At 41.2% G+C, this 7,182-nt stretch overlaps 1 pseudogene; it reads right to left on the bottom strand.

Annotated features, from left to right (window-relative positions):
• Positions 1-2,483: 2,483 nt before the first annotated feature.
• LOC131819408 (E3 ubiquitin-protein ligase RING2-like) lies at positions 2,484-6,871 on the bottom strand (annotated as a pseudogene).
• Positions 6,872-7,182: the final 311 nt, after the last annotated feature.

Below are 7,182 nucleotides of genomic sequence, written 5' to 3'. Positions count from 1 at the left end.
ACAGAAAAATATTTACAATGAATGGGCAGGTTATTTAATTGCAATTGTTCTGGAGGGCTACTCACTGCTGGCGAACAAACACACACACTTTGAGATTAATTTCTCAGTGCAAAGAAGTCTTCGTAAATACTGTGATAATATAAACTTGAAATCAAGACAATGACAGAAAATAATACACAAGTCAATTTTATTTCTGATCTGTCTTCATAAAGCTTTCTGGCACCAAATGCCCAACAGTGTTCCTCAATATAAAACTAAAGTAAGAAGAGTAAAATGATCTACTTGCTGACTTTCTTTTACAGAATTATCTTTCACTAGGACAAGACTCAAGTTCCATGAACTTGCTTCTCTAGGGTGTGATTAGCCGAGCACTAAATTTATAAACTGATAGGACCCCTCAAAATGCTGAACACAATTTTCAAACAGAAGCAAAATTTTCCCTCCAATTGTTTGTTCCATGTGCCGTGTTATTCTTGAAACTTACATGGTTACCAATAGGAAAAGAATTAGGGACGTTCTGAACATATCTTGTACTTTTTTTCAAGGCTAAAGTGCAACGTATTTCCATATTTTAATAGGAAGAAACATCAAACATATATAATAAAGGAACTGAAGTGGTAGTAAAATAAATTTTCAAAAAACCACCTCTTTAAATATATATTTGAAGAGGGGCACCTGGATGACTCAGTCATTAAGCACCTGCCTTCGACTTTGGTCTTAATCCCAGGGTCCTGGGATCGAGCCTCGAGTTGGACTCCCAGCTCATTGGGAGTCTACGTCTCCCTCTCCTTCTATGGGCATATTCGCTCTCAAATAAATAAGTAAAATCTTTAAAAAATAAGTATTTACCTGAAGGCTACAGAAGATCAATTTAATTTTTCTTCAGTGAAATCTGTAAGTGAACCAAGTTTTCATAGAACTTGACATTTTGTTTGTTTTCTTTTTCCCAGGATCAGAAATTCCAACATTTGAAGGAAAAAATAGAAAAATAATAACATTGTGTGACAAATAGAAATTAAGTTCATAAGGAACCTTTTTAAAAAAATGAAATATTAAGAGCCAAACTATGGAAAGAACCTAGATGTCCATCAATAGATGAATGGTTAAAGAAGATGTGAGATATATATATATATATATATATATATATATATATATGGTATATATAGTATTCCATTTTATGTATATACAATGGAATGTATATGCAGCCATTGAAAAGCCCAAAATCTTGCCACTTGCAACAACGTGGATGTAACTAGAGGGTATTATGCTAAGCAAAATAAGTCAATCAGAGGAAGACAATTATCATATGGTCTCTCTGATATGAGGAATTTGAGAGGCAGGGCGGGGGCCGTTGGGAGGCAGGCAGGGAAAAATGAAACAACATGGGACCGGGGAGGAAAACAAACCATACGAGACTCTTAATCTCAGGAAAGAAACCGAGGGTTGCTGGAGGGGTGTGGGGAGAGATAGAGTGGTTGGGTGATGGACACTCGGGAGGGTATGTGCTATGGTGAGTGCTGTGAACTGTGTAAGACTGATGATACACAGATCTGTACCCCTGAAGCAAATAATACATTACAAGTTAATTTAAAAAATGAGATATTATGGAAGCAAATACCATGAAAATAATAATAACAATATGAGAATGTTTTTTTTTTTTAAAGATTTATTTATTTATTTATTTGACAGAGAGAGATCGCAAGTAGGCAGAGAGGCAGGCAGAGAGAGAGGAGGAAGCAGGCTCCCCGCTGAGCAGAGAGCCCAATGTGGGACTCGATCCCAGGACTCCGAGATCATGACCTGAGCCGAAGGCAGCGGCTTAACCACTGAGCCACTCAGGCACCCCGAGAATGTTTTTTTAAGCACAGTAAATTTGAGCTTTGGTCTTCACGAAGATAACAACTTATATAAGGAAACTATAAATATATAACACTCCAGGGAAAAAAGTCAAATTACATATTATTTAACATTCTGTAGGCCTAGAAAACTTTTGAGGGGAGGAAAAAGAACAGCCAACTGAATCTTCACTTAAGAATACAGACCTGTGGGGGCACCTGGATGGCTCGGTTGGTAGAGCGTGGGACTCTTGATCTCAGCGTTGTGAGTTCAAGCCCCATGTTCGATGCAGAGATCACTTAAAAACAAAATCTTGGGGGGGAAAAAAGAAGAAAACAGAACTACAAAAAATTGCTGGGTCAAAAGGGTGCTCCAAATGGAATCACTAGTCTGTGAAATCATACGACTTAGATATATTTTTAAAATAAAAGAAAAAATACTAAATAATTATCGTTACTTCCAAAAAGGAAATCTTAAATTAAGAGGATAAGATTCTAATAGTGTAAACGAGCATGGCTCAGAAGGCAAACCAAACAATGTATCCAAGATTCTGTCCATAAAAGTAAAGACATTACATCTTTAATATTAAGGAAAAAGGCTATAAAAAATTCATTCTCAGACATGGTTTTAGTAAAGGCTCATTTGGGCTACTCTGTGGGTCCGTAATAAAGTTCCATGGGTTTGTGCACTTTCCAGCATTACTCGCTGGCCAATTCCAAAGAAAAAGAGCCACTCAATACAGTGAACTGCCCACTGGTGTTGCTGTGTAAATGGTTTACTCCTGCTTGTCACTCACTGTATCGAGGATCATCCGGTTTGGTTTTCCTTTGCTTCACGTTCTTCTAAAGCTGACCTCACAGCCAGGAACTTGGATAAGGGATTAACAGTGGTTTATTCTTGTCTGTGCCCCATCATCTTCTTCAATCAGTGGGGGATGAGACCTGAACACTTGGTCTGTTCACTAGCACTATCCAGTACTGGACCAACTGCCACTAACGCTAACCCTAACCCTAACCCTGTTACCAAGCTCACACCAGGAGTCATCAGATGTCTTGGTCCATTTGGTACTAGGTCCTGCTAACAGGGAGAACTGTCACCACGGTCTTCGGCTCCACTCCCATTATTCAGGCTGTTGCTTCTTGCCTCGCTGTAATCTGTGCACGGCCTGTATCTCCAGTCCTTCCTCAGTGCTGTCACTGAGTGCTTGCTGATTATGATGCTTATTGACGCTGGCTAGTTCTCTCTTGATGAAGTATGAGATCATCATACTCTCTTCAGAGTATACTCACCACGACTTGGATAAATTTTGCTGATAAGTGCATCAGTGTTTGGGGCTGGTCTTAGTGATCTTTTAGAAACTAGCTTTTCCCAACAGGGAGGATATTCTTTTATTGCTTGCTTTAAAGACTTATTTATTTACTTTAGAGAGAAAGAGCACATGTGGGAGGGGCAGAGGGAGAAGGAGAGAGAATCCCAAGCAGACTCCACACTTAGCAAGGAGCCTGACTTGGGGCTCGATCCTAGGACCCCAAGATCAAGACCTGGGCAGAAACCAAGAGTTGGACACTCAGCCAACTATTCCGCTTGGGCAACCCAGGACATTCTTCATTGCCACTTCCAAGGGCTGTAATAATGCAATCTGCACAAAAACGGTGTAAACACTCTTTTGAAGTCATGGTGTTCTGCAACATATCCAAACAAATTGGGCACAATAATTCACTGTGTAGACTTGGAGATGAAACCACACTTTCTAAGCCATCTGTTATTGCCTCCTCAGGTGTTCCTTGTAATTCCTATAAACTGAGTTCCCATATTCTGCTTAATGGTCGAGTTCCATTTGCTGCATGGCCTGAGATGTTGTGGCTCCTGCCCCAAGTCCAGGAATTCTGGCCTCAGCCAGACTCAGATTCAGGTACAAGGTGCACCTTAATGAAAAGTGGCCTTAAATGAAAGTCAGTGCTAGATCTGGTGTCTGAAATTTAGGAAAAGCTAAGAGGCATCTACTCAATTTTTTTTTTTTTTTTTTTTTTTACCCAGAAGACTATTTGATAACTGACTTTCAAATCCTGTATCTATAGGAACCATAAGAGTCTGAAGGATAACTTAAAATTTTCAACTAAACTACACTGAAGTAATACTCATGAATTTGGGGATTTGTGAAGGTCTCAGGACTGGACCTGTGAATGCCAAGAATCTACCCTCCGTCCAAATCCTAAAGTTGCCTTGTCACAGAGACAGCAATTTATAAAAACCTTGTCATCAGCCATCACCTAGCTTCACTGGCAGGGCAATCACTGAGCCATTCATTTGTGCTTGAGCGTCACTGCCGCAGGAGACTCAAACAAAGGCGAGATATTTTTATAGTCTTTGCTTCTCCATTCAGGAAGCCTCTGTGTTCTGAGTTTTCACTCCCCATCTTTAGAAGGTTCCTGATGGCTTTTATGCCGCAAACCTGGGGAGAGAGGAGTGCAAGTGGTATTGGAAGATAACGTAAGAGGTTAAATTTGTAGTTCAGATAAACAACTGATCATTTTTAAGATCCCCCCATTATTTGTTTATCTGACATACAAATTTAGCAACACATTCTGTATTTATATTTGCTCAATTTGACAACCCTAAGTGGAGGATAAAATTTATAATTACCCTGCTTCCCCGCCCCAGAAAGCTTTTGGGACCAGCTCAGAGAGACCGTTGAGGATGGAGGAAGAGTTGGAGTTTGGGGGATGGCCTCTGGGGTTGGGTTCAGGGAGGGTCCGAGGCCTGTGCTTTACTGCCTTGAGACTCCTGAGAAAGTCCAGCCCACCCAGGGAGCTGGCAGTGGGGGTGGGTGGACACTGAACCAAGTGATGGCTGGAGAGCCACATGGCTCAAAGCCCTGCCAAATAACCTTACACGGCTGTGTAACTCAAGACAGGGAACAACAGGGGCAAATGGGTTTTGTCGGACACACTTCAAGTGACTGGCTCAGAGTACGTGCTTTACGGAGCAGTTAGAACAAATGAAGAAATATGTTTCTGGAATTTCCACAGCAAATATCGAAATAATACTCACTGTATTTCTTTTTTTTTTTAGATAAAGATTTTTTTATTTATTTGACAGAGATCACAAGCAGGCAGAGAGGCAGGCAGAGAGAGAGGAGGAAGCAGGCTCCCTGCTGAGCAGAGAGTCCGATGTGGAGCTCAATCCCAGGACCCTGAGATCATGACCAGGGCTGAAGGCAGAGGCTTTACCCACTGAGCCAACCAGGCACCCCAAAATAATACTCATTGTATTTCTCACAAAGAAGTTTCTTTTGGTCCTTCCTGTCCCAAGTGTCCGGGGATTTGCTCTCTTAGGACATATCTACTTCGGCACCATGCATAGCAGTCACAAAATCCCTATAGCATCAATTTTACTGTCCAAACTACAGAAAAGTACATACTATTTGAGCACCACAGAAATATCACAGTACCATCTAAAAATGGTTTCAGCCTGTTTTTAAAGCATTCTCCATACAATATTTTAGCACAGCTGAGATATTTGGAGATTCCCTTCGAGGTTTGTGATGAGGAATGTGACCAGTATTTTTCAGTTTATTCAGCCTAATCCTACATGATTAATAATACAAATCATTCCTGTACCTCTAGGTACATGTGTGGTTTCGAACATGGTGGATTCTTAAGATAGACTGTGAAGAATGGAGATTGAATGTTCTTCCTCTGCTATGAGCAAGTCTCCCAGAAAGATGAGTTGAATGGAGAAGTTCATTCAGCCTCTCCGAACTTCAGTTTCTCATTTGAGCTCAGATTTAAACACCACTAAGGTTCTTTCCAATATAAAGAGAATGCTATTTGCTATTCAAAGACCTGGATTTTAGTCCTGGCTTTTCCAGTTATTAGCTGTGTGACCTTGGGAAAATTATAAAACCTCTTTCAACCTCTGACTTCTCACTTGTAAAATGGAGATAATAATATTCCCCAGATTGTTCCAAGGGTCAAATAAACCAATTTATGGGGTAATACTTTCTAATAAACTATGAAGTAATACATTAATGCAGAGGTATCAATTTTCATTTTTAAGAGTAGCTGATCATAGGGGTGCCTATGGGTGGCTCAGTGGATTAAGCATGTGACTTTTGGTTCTGGCTCAGGTCATGATCTCAGGGTCCTGAAATGGAGCCCCTTGGCACACTTTGAGTGCTCAATGCAGAGCCTGCTTGAGATTCTCTCTCTCCCTCTGCCCCTCCCCACCAATCACGCTAAATAAATAAATAAAATCTTTTTTTTTTAAAGAGTAGCTGATCATAAAGCAAAATAAAATAAAACAGAGGGTGCCTGGGTGGCTCAGTGGGTTAAAGCCTCTGCCTTCGGCTCAGGTCATGATCCCAGGGTCCTGGGATCAAGCCCCTCATCAGGCTCTCTGCCTGCTTCCCCCTCTCTCTGCCTGCCTCTCTGCCTACTTGTGATCTCTGTCTGTCAAATAAATAAATAAAATCTTAAAAATAAAATAAAATAAAACAGGCTTTTTGGGGTTTTGGTTCTTCAAAAGTCATGAAGACTGGAAAGTTATAAATGTACTAACTGGGCCTTTACAGCAACAGGGACTCAGTTTAAAATGTTCATGACTCGTGGTATACAAAATGGTGCACTCTGGGAATGCCTGGCCATGGTGAAGCACCAGAGCCTATCAGCTCTGACGCAGAGGGGCACTGAGCAGACGCTGAGGAGCCGCTGGGGGCTTCTTGGAGCACTGGTTTCCAGCAAGGCACGAAACATGACTCGTCTGGTGGCTGTGAAACATTTTGCTTCATGGGACTTTAAAAAATCCTACTTCTCACTGGGGGCAATCCCTAAAGATTCAAATTACGTACAACAATTTTGATGGACTCTAGAGTGTGTGGGGAGTGCATGGAGGGAGGGATGGGTGGGATACTTGGGGAGGGAGGGATGATTCTAAGTAGAAAGAGATCTGCTAAACTATTCCATGACCTGAGGAACTTAGGCATGCTGAAATTTCGAAGTACCAGCAGCACGGACTGACACTCATGGTAACGCATTTTCTTCTACCCAGAATCTGTAGACTGCTCCATGGGGTCCCAGCATTCTTTAGAAGCTGCAGTGGAGCCAAGGGACACGTCCCAAGGGTTTATTAGAGTTTGGATTTATGGGTTGGGTGGCATTATATAATATTGTAACAGTCTGGGACATGTAGTTATTAATCCATGTCAATTAGTTAATTAATATTGAGTTATTAGTTATCAACTAATTGATTCAGCCTCTCGTGGGAGCCTACTGTGTGCTAGGCTTTGTGCCAGGAGCTGGAAACACAAAGTGTAGTCGGACTTGTCTTGACCTCAACTAGCTCATG

The sequence above is a fragment of the Mustela lutreola genome, chromosome 17 (assembly GCF_030435805.1).
Source record: "Mustela lutreola isolate mMusLut2 chromosome 17, mMusLut2.pri, whole genome shotgun sequence".
In the NCBI taxonomy this organism is placed as follows: Eukaryota; Metazoa; Chordata; class Mammalia; order Carnivora; family Mustelidae; genus Mustela; species Mustela lutreola.
The sequence above is the reverse complement of the archived record's forward strand: the minus strand, read 5'-3'. Positions and strand labels throughout refer to the sequence as shown.